The sequence below is a fragment of the Lynx canadensis genome, chromosome A3, assembly GCF_007474595.2.
Source record: "Lynx canadensis isolate LIC74 chromosome A3, mLynCan4.pri.v2, whole genome shotgun sequence".
In the NCBI taxonomy this organism is placed as follows: domain Eukaryota; kingdom Metazoa; phylum Chordata; class Mammalia; order Carnivora; family Felidae; genus Lynx; species Lynx canadensis.
In genome coordinates, this window is record NC_044305.1 from 12,136,252 (window position 1) to 12,150,007 (window position 13,756).

Genomic DNA, 13,756 nt, shown 5'->3' on the forward strand with positions numbered 1-13,756 from the left:
CTTCCAACTTTGGCTCAGGTCATGATCTCATGGTTCGGAGTTTGAGCCCCACTTTGGCTCTCTGCTATCAGCACAGAGCCCACGTTGGATCCTCTGCCCCGCCCCCTCTCTCGGCCCCTCCCCCCTCATTCTCTCTCTCTCTCTCTCTCTCTCAAATAAATAAATACTTTTATTTTTTTTAATTTTTTTTTAATGTTTATTTATTTTTGAGACAAAGAGAGACAGAGCAGGGGAGGTTCAGAGAGAGAGGGAGACACAGAATCTGAAGCAGGCTCCAGGCTCTGAGCTGTCAGCACGGAGCCTGACGCGGGGCTCGAAACTCACGGACTGTGAGATCATGACCTGAGCCAAAGTCGGACGCTTAACTGACTGAGCCACCCAGGCGCCCCAATAAATAATGCTTTTGAAAGAAAGAGAAAAAAGAAAGAAAGAAAGAACAGAAAAGGAAAAGAAGAAGAAGAAAGGAGAAGAAAGAAAGAAGAAAGAAAGAAAGAAAGAAAGAAAGAAAGAAAGAAGAAAGAAGAAAGAAAGAAAGAAGAAAGAAAAAGAAAGAAGGAAAGAAAAATGTGGTAGGTAAAACCAGTGGGGAGGCAACAACAGGGTCATATTTCTCCTGAACTCCCTTCTTGAATTTCCAGATATCTAACCAGTATCTCCACTTGGATGTCTAATAAATATCTTAAAATTAACAATGTGGTCAAGCCTAGAAGTAGGGGGACTAGAAAAGTCATTTTTTAGGCACATTGTTGCCCTAAAAATGAAGTTGGGGTTTTAAGGCAATACAAAAATGGGAAAATGGATATCATTAGACAACAAATGGTCTCTCCCACATTGTGTAACACTCATTTACCAGATTATATCACAGTGAAAATTCAGGTAGCCTCAAAAGTTAAGGGGAATATCCAAAAAATATAAAGAACTCTTAAAATTCAGAACTGTAAGACAACACAATTTTAAAGTGAGGAAAGGACTTGAATAGACATTTCCTCAAAGACAATATACAAATGGCCTAAAAGTATGTGAAAAGATGCTTGATATCATTAGTTATTAGGAAAATGTAAATCAAAATCATAATGAGATACCACTTCACACTCACTAGGATAGCTATAATTTTAAAAATGGAAAATAACAATCATTGGCAAAGATGAGGAGAAATTAGAACCCTTGTACATCACCAGAGGGAATGTAAAACGGTTCAGCTGTGGAAGACAGCTTGGCAGTTCCTAAAGGAGGTAAACATGGAGTAACCACGTGACTCAGCAATTCGACCCCTAAATATACACCCAAAAGAATGGAAACAGAATTTGAAAACAAATTCTTTTACATGAATGTTCATAGAGGCACTATTCAAATAACCAAAGGTGGAAACAGCCCAAACATCCATAAACAGAGAAGCGGATAAACAAATTGTGATATGTATATAAGGGAATATTATTTGGCTATAAAAAGGAATGAAGTACTGGGGCACCTGGGTGGCTCAGTCAGTTAAGCATCAGATTCTTGATCCTCAGCTCAGGTCATAATCTCACGGTTTGTGAGATGCAGCCCCAAGTTGGGCTCTGCGCTGACAGCATGAAGCCTCCTTGGGATTCTCTCCTCTCCCTCTCTGTCTGTCCCTCCCCTACTCTCTCTCTTTCTCTCTCAAAACAAATAAGTAAATAAACATTAAAAAAAGGAATGAATACCGATACATGCTGCAACGTGGATGAACCTTAAAAACATTATGTTATGTGGGAGAAGTCAAACATTAAAGGTCACATACTATATGATTCCGTTTGTATGAAATATCCAGAATAGGTAGATACACAGAAACAAAAAGCAGATAGATGGCCTTCAGAGTTTTGTGGGGGAGGGAGGATTGGGGAGCAACTGCTTAATGGATATAAGGTTTCCCTCTGGAATGATGAAAATGTTTTGGAACTACATAGAGGTGGTGGTAGCTCAACACTGTGAAATGACTAAATGCCACTAAATTGTTCACTGTAAAATGGTTAATTGTATGTTATATGGATTTCAGCTCAATTTTAGTAAAAAGAAAAAATTAAGTGAAATAGTTTTAGTATTAGGAATGATAGAAAAGTCATTTATCAAGATATAGCAAATTTTCAAAAATATTTATTTATACTATTTTTAAAATGTTTATTTATTTTGAGAGAAAGAGAGAGAGAGAGAGAGAGAACAAGTAGGGAGGGGCCCAGAGAGAGGGAGAGAGAGAATCCCAAGCAGGCTCCATGCTGTCAGTGCAGAGCCTGATTCAGGGCTCAGTCTCACGAACTGTGAGATCATGACCTGAGCTGAAATCAAGAGTCAGACGCTTAGCCCACTAAGCCACCCAGATTCCCAGACACGGCAAATTTTTTAACTGATGAAAGCAATACATGATTATGTATTATGATTATACACACGATTATACATGATTATGTATAGAGGTATAGAGTATAGAGTAATTCAAACACAGAACAAAATGTAAGTGCCAAATTTTTTTTCCGCCATGTAAATACAAGTCTATGTTAGGAAAACAATTTTGTGGTTTTTGACAGCTAGAGTTTGAAAACCCAGTGATAAAGGAATTTTTCTCTACCACTATCAAGAAGAAAGAGAAAGAGGAGACAGAAAATGAAGAAGGAGATGGGGGCACTTCGCTGTCTCAGTCAGAAGAGCATTCGACTCTTGATCTTGAGGTCATGAGTTTGAAACCCACATTGGGTGTAGAGATTACTTAAATAAAAATTTTTTAAAGGAGGAGGAAGAGAGACAGCAGACAGAGGAGGTGAGGGAGTAAGAAAAAAGTTGGTTTTCTAACTAAGTGTAAAATACTAAGAAACAGATTTTTTCCCCCTGATATGAGAAAGAAAAACTCTGTGTTCTGAAAGACAATGATTTCTAACCCAGAATTAGACCCAGCCAAATTATCTAGGAAGTGTGAAGATAGAATAAAGACGTTTCCGGATATGCAAAGTCTCAAAAATTTCTTTTCTAAGTCTTTTTCTCAGAAAGTGAGTGGAGCATGAGGGAGAAAACCATGGAAAAGGAACTCATGGAATACGAGAAACAGGAGATCAGCCCAGGAAAGAGGCAAGAGCAAATGCCTGTGCCACAGCTGCCCAGCAGACCTGGAGAGAAATCAGTCCCAAACAGAGCAGGAGAACAGAGAACAGCCAGGTAGGGGAATGTCGCCAAGAAAATAAACAAGTAAATAAAAAGAAATGGGTAGACTATCTGATGTGTTTGAATCTCTTGAGAGGAAATTTCGGTTTCTGTCAGAGATTTTGTGGATCAATTGGTGATAAATACACAGAAAGTGAAGTGTAGCCAATTTGTTGTACAGATGGGAACTGTGGGTGTAGGAAGAAAAGAAGTTTATTCTTGGAATTGTTCTTCCCCCATGCACTTGAATGAAGTCTAGGGCAAGTCTCATGGCTTTTTTAGTCACTCTCAGGTAATAAAATTGTCTCAGTCACTGAAAACCTCCAAACAGCCTCAGTTCAGTAACTTAAAAGTCCACTCTTGTGCATTAAGCTGAACCGTATGAAATTGCCATTTTTGTGAGTCGAAAATGATTGAATGTTTTCATCTGATTCACTCTAATAAGAGTCAAAATTTCCAAATTAGATTAAAATAAAATCATCTCAGGGCGCCTGGGTGGCTCAGTTGGTTAAGTGTCCGACATTTGGTTTAAGCTCAGGTCACAATCCCAGGGTTTGTACTATTGAGCCCCCACATCGAGCTTCTCATTGACCGAGTGGAGCCTCCTTGGGATTCTCTCTCCTTCACTCTCTGCCCTTCACCCACTCACACACGCACGCTCTCCCTCAAAATAAATCAATAAAATAAGATAAAATAAAAATAAATACATAAATCAAATCAAATCAAATCAAATCAAATCAAATCAAATCATCTCTCCCTCTGCCACAGAAGCCTGCTTTGGACTGGCCACCTGAGGTAAGAAAGGGAGGCCTGGTAGGCTTCTCTATTTCCCCACAAAGCTTTCCACCATCCTCTTCCACCAGGAGACTGTCTCTGGTTCCTCTGGGATAGAAGGGGGCTGTGGAAGCAGGAGGGAGGAATCAGTGTGGCACTCTCTGACCTTGGCAGAGATTCACAATGGACACTTCCTCTCCTGGAGTGCTTTTGGCTTGTGTGATTCTTCCAAGGTGCTCCTCCAACCCCCTGCCCTGAGCTCTGCTCCATGGGTGGGGCCTCACTCAACAAAAAGGCCCCTTGATTTTATGACCACTTATAATTCTGCCCTGAGCCCCAGGCATTCGGCCTCCTTTACCTCACACCTTGGGACCAACCTCTAAGACCAGATCCAAACTAGTGTTTCCCCAGCACGGCCCAGTCTGGTCCTCAGGATAGTGTCTTGCACCCTGGAACAGCACCTCCACTTCTCTCTGCCACTATCAGAGTTGCTAGCCAGCCACGGCCCCTTCATTTATACTTCTCAGGCATGAGTCAGGCACCACCTACTGTGTCACCTCAGGTTCAGGAGACACATCAAGCTCATCAGGAGGTCTGGCTGAAGTGCTTTTTTTTAAGCTTGAGGTGAAGAAAAAAAACATCCTTCTCCCACAAACAGGCAGAGGTGTACTCACAGCTCGTCAATGCTCTCCAAACATTTTCTGTGATCTTGGGAAATTTCAACCTCAGCCCCTCATGCTCTTAAATGGGTAGGGGACCAAACGTAACAAAGCCAGGTTTTGTTTTTGTTTTTTTTTTTTTTAATGTAATAGGCCTTATTTTTTTAGGGCAGTTTTAGGTTTGCAGCAAAACTAGAATACAGCAGAAGGTACAGAAAATTCTCACATACCCCCTAGCCCCCACACACGCACTGCTTACTCCACTATAAACATTTTCCACCAGAGGGTACATTTGTTACAGTCCATGAATCTACATGGACACATCATTATCACCCAAGTTCATAGTTTACATTAGGGCTTACTGTTGGTTTTGTACATTCTATGGGTTTGGATAAAGGTATAATGACATGTATCCACCATTATAGTATCATGTAGAGTAGTTTCATTGCTCTAAAACTCCTCTGTGCTCTGCTTATACATCCCTCCGCCTAAAACCCTGGGGGCCACTGATCTTTAATTGTCTCCATAGTTTTACCTTTTCTAGAATGGCGTATAGTTGGAATTACACATTATTTAGCCTTTTTAGATTGGCTTTTTTCACTTAGTAATGTGCATTTAAGTTTCCTCCAGTGTTTTCATGGCCTGATCACTCATTTCTTTTAGTGCTGAATGATATTCCATTGTCTGGATGTAGTACAGTTTATTTATCTTTTCAGCTACTGAAGGATATCTTGGTTGCTTCCAAGTTTTGGCAATTATGAATAAAGCTGCTATAACCAGTTTTTAGTCACCTCTTTAGTCACAAGTCCTGCCTAGGCGGACTTACATTGAAATAGGGAAGCATCAGCTGAAACTGAGACTGAAATAGTTTCCTGTCTACATCCTGTTACACAAGAAAATGAAACACCAAGGCAACTTATAACTTCAGGGGAAAAATTATACAGGCATCATAATAGTTATACAAGTAATCATAATACTCTGCATGGCTTAGTGGTGACTACTACTTATATAGTCTTAATAATATAAATATTAAATATTGATTGAGTCCATAATTATGATAGAAAGATACTGGAATTGGGGCGCCTGGGTGGCGCAGTCGGTTAAGCGTCCGACTTCAGCCAGGTCACGATCTCGCGGTCCGTGAGTTCGAGCCCCGCGTCGGGCTCTGGGCTGATGGCTCAGAGCCTGGAGCCTGTTTCCGATTCTGTGTCTCCCTCTCTCTCTGCCCCTCCCCCGTTCATGCTCTGTCTCTCTCTGTCCCAAAAATAAATAAACGTTGAAAAAAAAAAAATTAAAAAAAAAAAGAAAGATACTGGAATGGAGAAAGGGAGTTTTTGTGTTGGAGCGGGTAGGAACAGGACTAAGAGAACCAAATTCTCATCTTCCATGAGAATCAACAGATCTAAATGGGAGAATCAAGAAAAGCTGTGTAGACATATCTTTTAGAAATATGAAGGAAGTGGGGCACCTGGTGGTTTAGTCAGCTAAGTGTCTGACTCTTGGTTTCGGCTCAGGTCATCATCTCACAATTTCGTGAGTTCGAGCCCCACATGGGGCTCTGTGCTGACAGTGCAGAGTCTGCTTGGGATTCTCTTTCTCTCCCTCTCTCTCTGCCTCTCCCCTGCTCAGGCTGACTCTGTCTCTCTCAAAATAAATAAATAAACTTAAAAAAAGAAATATGAAAGAAGAGGGGTGCCTGGCTGGCTCATTTGGAAGAACATGTGACTCTTGATCTCAAGGTCATGGGTTCAAGCCCCATGTTGGGCAGAAAGATTACTAAAAAATAATAAAATACTAAAAAAAAGAAATATGTAGAAATATACCTGAAGAAAAGAGTTGAAAGTGAGTGGATTGGAGTATTGATTTTCATGATAAGCTTCTTAAAACTATTTGTCTCTTTAAACTATGGGCACATATTACTTTAAGAAGCTTAATTAAAAAAATTTTTTTAACATTTTAATTATCATTGAGAGATAGACAGAGCATGAGCATGGGAGGGGCAGAGAGAGGGGTAGACACAGAATCCGAAGCAGACTCCAGGCTCTGTACTGATAGTTCAGAGCTGTCAGCACAGAGCCCCATGCAGGGCTTAAACCCACGAACCATGAGATCATGACCTGAGCCGAAGTTGGATGCTTAACTGACTGAGCTACCCAGGTGCCCACTTTTATTCATTTTTCTATTGAGTTTTAATCTTTTTGTAATTCATGGGACCTGTATATGTTATAAAATTTGCCTTTCTGTGCTTGAGATGCAATTTTTATTCCAGTTTGTGACTTGTTTCTTTATTTCCCATGATTATATTTTATTTTCATGAAGTTAAATGTATCAATCTTTTCCTTTAAGTCTTCTGAATTTTGTGTTATAGTAAACGGGTCTTCTTCACTTCTCCCAGGGATTCTTTTGGTACTTTTATGGTTTCCTTCTTTCCATTTAAATCCTTGATCCATTTGCAGGGCATCTGGTTGGCTTAGTCAGTAGAGCGTCTGACTTTGGCTCAGGTCATGATCTCACAGTTCATGAGTTCAAGCCCTGCATCGGGCTCTGTGCTGACAGCTCAGAGCCTGGAACCTGCTTCAGATTCTGTGTCTCCCTCTCTCTCTGTCCCTCTCCTGCTCATATTCTCTCTCTCTCTCTCTCTCTCTCTCTCTCTCTCTCAAAAATAAAAAACATTAAATCCTTGATCCATTTGATATTTTTTCCAGGTATAAGATAAAGTATGGATTCAACTCTTTTTTCCCCACAGATACTTTGTAGTTGTCCCAAATCTTTTATTGCATGATATCTGTCTTATCTCTATCAATTTGAAATAACACCTTTATTGAATACTAAATGCCTACTTATGTTTGGGTCTATTTGGGAATTTCTCTTCTCTTCTGATTTGTGGAACTAATTAGGCACTAGTACCTAACAGTTTCTGTCTTTTTTTTAAGTATGCTCTGTGCCCAACATGGGTCTTACACTCACGACCCCAAGATCAAGAGTCACATGCTCCACTGACTGAGCCAGCCAGGCGCCCCCCTAACAGTTTTAATTAGTAAGACATGATAATATGTTTATTATTTGGGCAGGAATTTTCAGAAATGTTTTCTTGTTAAATTTTCCATAAGAATTTTAGACATGGCTCATCTAGTTCCAAAACAGAATCTTGTTTGTTTTTTTATTAGGATCTCATTGAATGTCTGATATCTTTAAAAAAAAATTTTTTTAATTGTTATTTATTTTTGACAGAGAGAGAGAGACAGCATGAGTGAGAGAGGGGCAGAGAGAGAGGGAGACACAGAATCTGAAGCAGGCTCCAGGTTCCAAGCTGTCAGCACAGAGCCCAACGTGGGGCTTGAACTCACAGACCGTGAGATCATGACCTGAGCCGAAGTTGGACGCTCAACCGACTGAGCCACGCGGGTGCCCCAGAGTGTCTGATATCTTGATGCAGTCTTGCTAGTGAAGAACATAAATTACATATTTTTAAGTCTTTTTCTTCATCCTTCTGTAGAATTTAAATCTTCTTTTCATATACAGGGCTCCTGGGTGGCTCAGTCGGTTGAGTGTCCGACTTCAGCTCAGGTCATGATCTCGCAGTCTGTGAGTTCGAACCCCGCGTCAGGCTCTGTGCTGACAGCTCAGAACCTGGAGCTTGCTTCGGATTCTGTGTCTCTCTCTCTGCCCCTCTCGCTCATGCTCTGTCTCTCTCTGTCTCTCAATAATAAATAAACATTAAAAAAATAAAAAAAATAAATCTTCTCTTTATATAGATTGTGCATTGTTATTGTAAAATTTATTCCTAGGAATTTTCTTTTTTTTTTCTTGCTTTGTAAATGCTGTTTTCCATTACATCTTCTAAGATATAATCTTCTCCCCTTAAGATGCTGAAATAGCCCTAGGGGAGCAGTCTACCTCAAATAATCTTGAGAATTACTCATCCAGACCAGCAAGTAGTTCTCAACCTTGTTTCTCCTTGCAACATAGTCTACGGTGATTTTGACATATACTAATCAATCCTCAGGTGTTCCTTGTTCTTTAGGGACTCCAGCAGAGTTGAGAGACTGTGGTTCTTCAGCAGCTTATGGAAATATATGTGTACCAGGCACTGTCTTAGGGGCCAGGGACACACCGTGGTGACCAAGATAGCTTGAGTCTGTGCCCTCATGGAAGTTGCACATAATGCTAGCCAAATAGAGCAAACTCATCAGATAATTGAATAATTATAAGGGTAGAAAGTTCTGCTAATGGGCCATGAGAGTAGAGCAGAGGTAGTTCCCAGGTGTTAACATCCGTTAACATCCACACCCGAGGCTTCAATTACCTTTCAAATGCTACCCATTCATACGTTAGGTGTCCAGTTCTGACTCTCCTCTGAGCTTCAGACATGCCATTTGCACTTCCTCATCAGGAAGTAGAGTCTAAGTCTCCTCCCTTTGTATCTGGACAGGCTTACATCTCATTTGTAGCTAGTAAACTACAGTGGACGTGACTGTATATGACATCCAGGGCTAGGCCACACAAGGCAAATGCAGCTTTGCCTTGTTCTCTGGAGCACTAACTCGGAAAGCCTCCAGCTACTGTGTAAACAGTCTGACAGCCCTGAGGCTGCCATGCTGTGAGGAAGCCCAAAGCAGCCCATGCAGAGACCACGTGGACAGTCTCTAAGGCTCCATGAAGAGGGAGAGGCCCAGCCAGCCTCCAGGTGCTGCATGTGGTCCAGCTCTACATCAGAAACCCCTAAGTTAGAAAAGCCTAGGCAAACTCTTTCTGAATTCCTGACCCACATATCTGTGAGAGATGATAAAATCATCACTGTTATTTTAAGCCACTAAATTTGTAAGTGATTTGTTTTGTAGCAATAGAAACCAGAATATGGGCCACGTGGCTTTGTATATCTTTTCTTCCTAATTAGAATCCTTCCTGCACCCCTTTTGCCTAGTTACCATCTACATATGCTGCAGATATTTGCTGAAGCTACAATACTTTAGTATGCTCTGTCCCTAAACCTTGAAACTTGGGTTCATAACACCCTCATAACACCATGTACCTTTCTTTAAAGTTTATTTATTTACTTTGTGAGAGAGAGAGAGAGAGCTGGGGAGGGCTAGAGAGAGAGGGAGAGAGGGAGAGAGGGAGAGAGGGAGAGAGGGAGAGGGAGAGGGAGAGAGAGAGAGAGAGAGAGAGAGAGAGAGAGAGAGAATCCCAAGCAGGCTCCACACTGCCAGCATGGAGCCCGATGAGGGGCTCAAACTCATAAACCATGAGATCATGACCTGAGCTGAAATCTATAGTCGGATGTTTAAGCAACTGAGCCACCCTGGCATCCCATCTTGCCTTCCTGTAGTCATCACAGTTGCATTTGGAGTTCTTTGACCAGGGTCTGTCTTTCTGACAAATGTTCAGCTCCACAGGCCAGCATTCAGTCCATACCGTTACACAGTAGGCCAGGCATTGCAAACTTAAATGTCCACAGGAACAGGAAAATAACATAAATGAGAGACATGGGCAGGGTGGGGACTGCAGTGAGATGAAAAGAATGTGCCCATGTATAGAGTGCAGTTGCCACTCTGCAGGCTGTGTGCAGCCAAATCTGCTTCATTTTTAAAGAGATGATATAAAAAAAAGAAAAAGAAAGAAAGAATAAAGAGATGATACAAACCCATATTATTATGTATTAGAATGATAGCAACTAATTAAAACTAAAAACACAGAAGAAAGAAAAACAACAGGCTGAAGATTTAATACTCATTGGTTTTTTTGGGGGGAGGGGAGGCTGTTTTTGTTTTTCCATCAGGTCAGCAAAGAGCAAGCATGGGGCTAGAGATTGGTCAGATAATACACATGACATGACCCTTTCAGGTTTGGTTGGTCCCCAGCCACCTGACCATAGGAGTGTTCTTAATACTCCTTGTTTTTTGAGAATGACTCTGAACTCATTTTGTGTAATCAAGGAATTTTATTTAACTGAGGCATAGGTTAGCTGTGGGGCTGGCTGGGTTCAGGGGTGGGTCATTTAGATTTGTTTTCTCTCTTTGTACCTGGAGACTGTGAGTCAAATTCTCTTCTAAGGGCCTGCAGACTTCTTGACTCTTGCCAAACAATAAAAGAATTATTTACTTTTCTTTAAGATAACATTGGAAATAAGAAATTGTGACCATTAAGTAAATTACATTAAATTCTGTGTGTTCCTGCCTAGAAGATAAATTATAGGTATTTGTAATAAGGAATGGGAACAGGTAAATCTCATAAAAACCCTGTGAGAAGTTAATTTTTATTTAAAAATTATACTTTGTATTATTTATGATCTATCAAAAAATAGAAAAAGAAGGGGTACCTGGGTAGCTCAATTGGTTAAGCACCCAACTCCTGATTTTTGGCTCAGGTTATGATCTCACAGTCATGGGATTGGGCTCCATGCTGATCATGGAGACTGCTTGACAGTCCTCTCCCTATTCTCCTCTCCCCTTCTCTCTCGAAAGAAAGAAAGAAGGAAGGAAGGAAGGAAGGAAGGAAGGAAGGAAGGAAAGAAAGAAAGAAAGAAAGAAAGAAAGAGAAAAAGAAAAGAGGTATCAATCCATGAAAAAAACATAGAGGAAACTTGGCATATTACTAAGTGAAAGAAGCCAATCTGAAAAGGCTACAGAATGCATGACTCCAACTATATGACATTTCTGGAAGAGGCAAAACTATAGGGATAGGACAAAGATAAGTGATTGCAAGGGGTTAAGAGGAGGAAAAGGGAGGCAGTACCCTAAGAACACGTGACCCTCAGAATGACACGTGATCAGTCACTGGCAAGAGCAGATAGTAGCCTAGGCTGCTCAGTGCGGCACACCTAGAATTTCACAACGCTAAAGAGAGTCCTATCATTCTTAAGATGGGAAGATGAGACAGCGTATCAAGCTCTCTACCAATTCTTATGTCCACTGGTTAAGTCAGAAAATTGTTCCTATTTAACTAAGAGGGAAACTGAGGTCCAGCTGTATTACGGTCCAAGTTGTGGAATAAAATCCAAAGTCTGGATTAGGAAAAAAAAAATAGCGGGATCTCCCTCTGAATATATGGAAGAAGGGAAATAAACTGAGACTGGAAGTCATTCGCCCATCACTTAGGTCCCCATGGGTGATAGTAAAATGGGTAAGAACATCCTCTTCTACCTTTACATCTTTGAAGAGATTGTCTGATTGTGCAGGGACCTCAGCTTTGAGTTTAGAGAAACACTTCTGTGTCTGCTCCTTTATCCAAGTGAGCTATACTTAGGAGACTGCTTAAGGGTTAGAGAAAACAATTCTCCTTTGGCAGAGGACTGGACAAGATCTGAATGTTGCTTATCAATGTTTTGGACCGGCACTAAATGGACAGTGAAAGTATTTTGACTGTTTGGTGTCCTGAAATTCAATCTTATTGCACTTTACAAGAAGCAAAATAAGGAGGCCTGGTCCAGAGAAAGGAGTCCTCTGTGGCGGGGGCAAGGTCCCAAAGCCATGTTTGGAGAAGCCCCTTTAGCCAGAGAACCTCATATCATGAATTTATGCAAACTAAACTCTATTGCCTTGGCTAGAAGGATTGAGCAATAGTTAGATTGAAAGATACTGAGAAAGACAGGCAGAGAGAGAAAATAAACTATTTTTAAATAGTAGGGAAGCAGTCCCAGAGTGAGGAGAGAGGAGGCCTGGGCATCTGCAGTTCTTTCCGTTTCCTGGCCCTCTCACAATGAGTGCATTATTCTTTGCTGAGTGTGATTGTAGATATCCAAAATTTCCCACCATTAACCCTCACCCCCAGCCCCCATATGAGCGTGATGAGAAAAGCCACTTAGTTTATCCAGAGCTGGGTAGAAGAAGTTACAATCTGGCACTCATTACAAGTTACTCATTGTTATTTATTATGTGCTTCACCCTCATAGAACGTAAGCTCCATGAGGGTAGGGATTTTTGTGTGTTCACCTCTATATTCTCAACTCTTGGAGTAGTACCTTGCACAGCAGTAGGCGTTTAATAAACATTACGGAAGGAGGAACTAAGAGAAGGAGAGAAACAAGGAACGGAGGCTGGCGAAAAAGGACGCAGAGGAAAACGGGAAGAACGAAGTGGGGCGGAGTTAAGTAGGACGGTCCAGCCTCGCTGCGGGTCCAGTGAGCAGCCCTCAATTCCCAGACTACAATTCCCAGCAGGCCCCGGGAGCCAGGGCCGGCCGCCGCGACGCCGGCCCGACCAGGCCTCAACCCACCAGGCTCCCGAAGTGCCTTGCGATGGCAGGCGCCCGCGCAGCGCCAGCCGGGACTTGTGGTTCGAACTTCGGGGGGGGGGGGGGGGGGGGGCGGGCATGGAGGCGGGCGGGGGCCGGGGGCGGGCGCAGGCCCCTCCCCCGTCACTTCCTGCCGGGCTGCGGGCGCCGGAGCGGCTCTTCAGCGTTTGCGCCGGCGGCCGCCGCGTCTGGCTCGGCTCCCCCCTTCCTCTGACCCCCGGCCCGGCGGCGCCCGCCTTCTCCGCGGCCACTCCGCCTCTTCCCTCCTGCCGTTCCCTTCCTCCTCTCCCTTCTTCCTTCCTCCTTCCCCTCCTCGCCGCCCCCGTCGCCGCCGCCGCCGCCCAGGACCGCCGGCCGGGGGACGAGCTCGGAGCAGCAGCCAGGTGAGGCGGCCGGGCCTGGCGGGGCCCGCGCGGGCGCCGCGGCTACGGAGGGAGGCGGCGGGTGGGGCCTAGGCCTCGGCGGGCCCGCGCGCTTGGCTTCTTCCCCGGGCCTCTGTCCCGCCCGCGGGGCCTTCCTGGAGGAGGCGGGTCCTCCCGCGCCCCCCGCCTCGGGGCGCCCCGCGGCCTGGACCCAAGGCGCCCCAGCTCCTCCACCCCTTGCTGGGGCCAGAAACAGGTGCCACGCCGCCTTTCCCCATTCTTCCTCGCGCGCGGGGATGCCGAAGTTATTCCTGGGGCGGGGGGTGGTAGGGTCGGGGGGGGGAGCTCCCCGCTTCAAGTTCCTGAGCGTCTAAATCTCCCCAGCCAGATCCGGAGCATAGTGGTTACGAGCACAGCCCAGGTGTCCTGACACGGGTACAAATCCCAGCGCTACTCCTTTCAGCAAGTCACTTAAACTCTTTGTGTCTTGGTTGGAAAAGGGGCTAATGCGGTTCCTGCCTCGTAACGCTCGCTGTTAAGGTTCCGTGAAATGGGGCGTGTGAAGCGCTTATCAGAGTGCCA

The 13,756-nt window shown here is 43.5% G+C and overlaps 1 protein-coding gene across 8 annotated transcripts in view; it reads left to right on the plus strand.

Moving 5' to 3' along the window:
* Nucleotides 1-12,970: 12,970 nt before the first annotated feature.
* STAU1 (staufen double-stranded RNA binding protein 1) overlaps nt 12,971-13,756 on the plus strand; it is a 55,047-nt gene continuing 54,261 nt past the window's right edge. For 2 of the 8 annotated variants that reach the window (XM_030309445.1, XM_030309444.1), the window contains exon 1: nt 12,971-13,195. The gene's annotated coding sequence lies outside the window, so the exon portion shown is untranslated. The remainder of the gene's footprint in view (nt 13,196-13,756) is intronic. The other 6 variants (XM_030309441.1, XM_030309443.1, XM_030309447.1 and 3 more) reach the window with 4 other exon arrangements.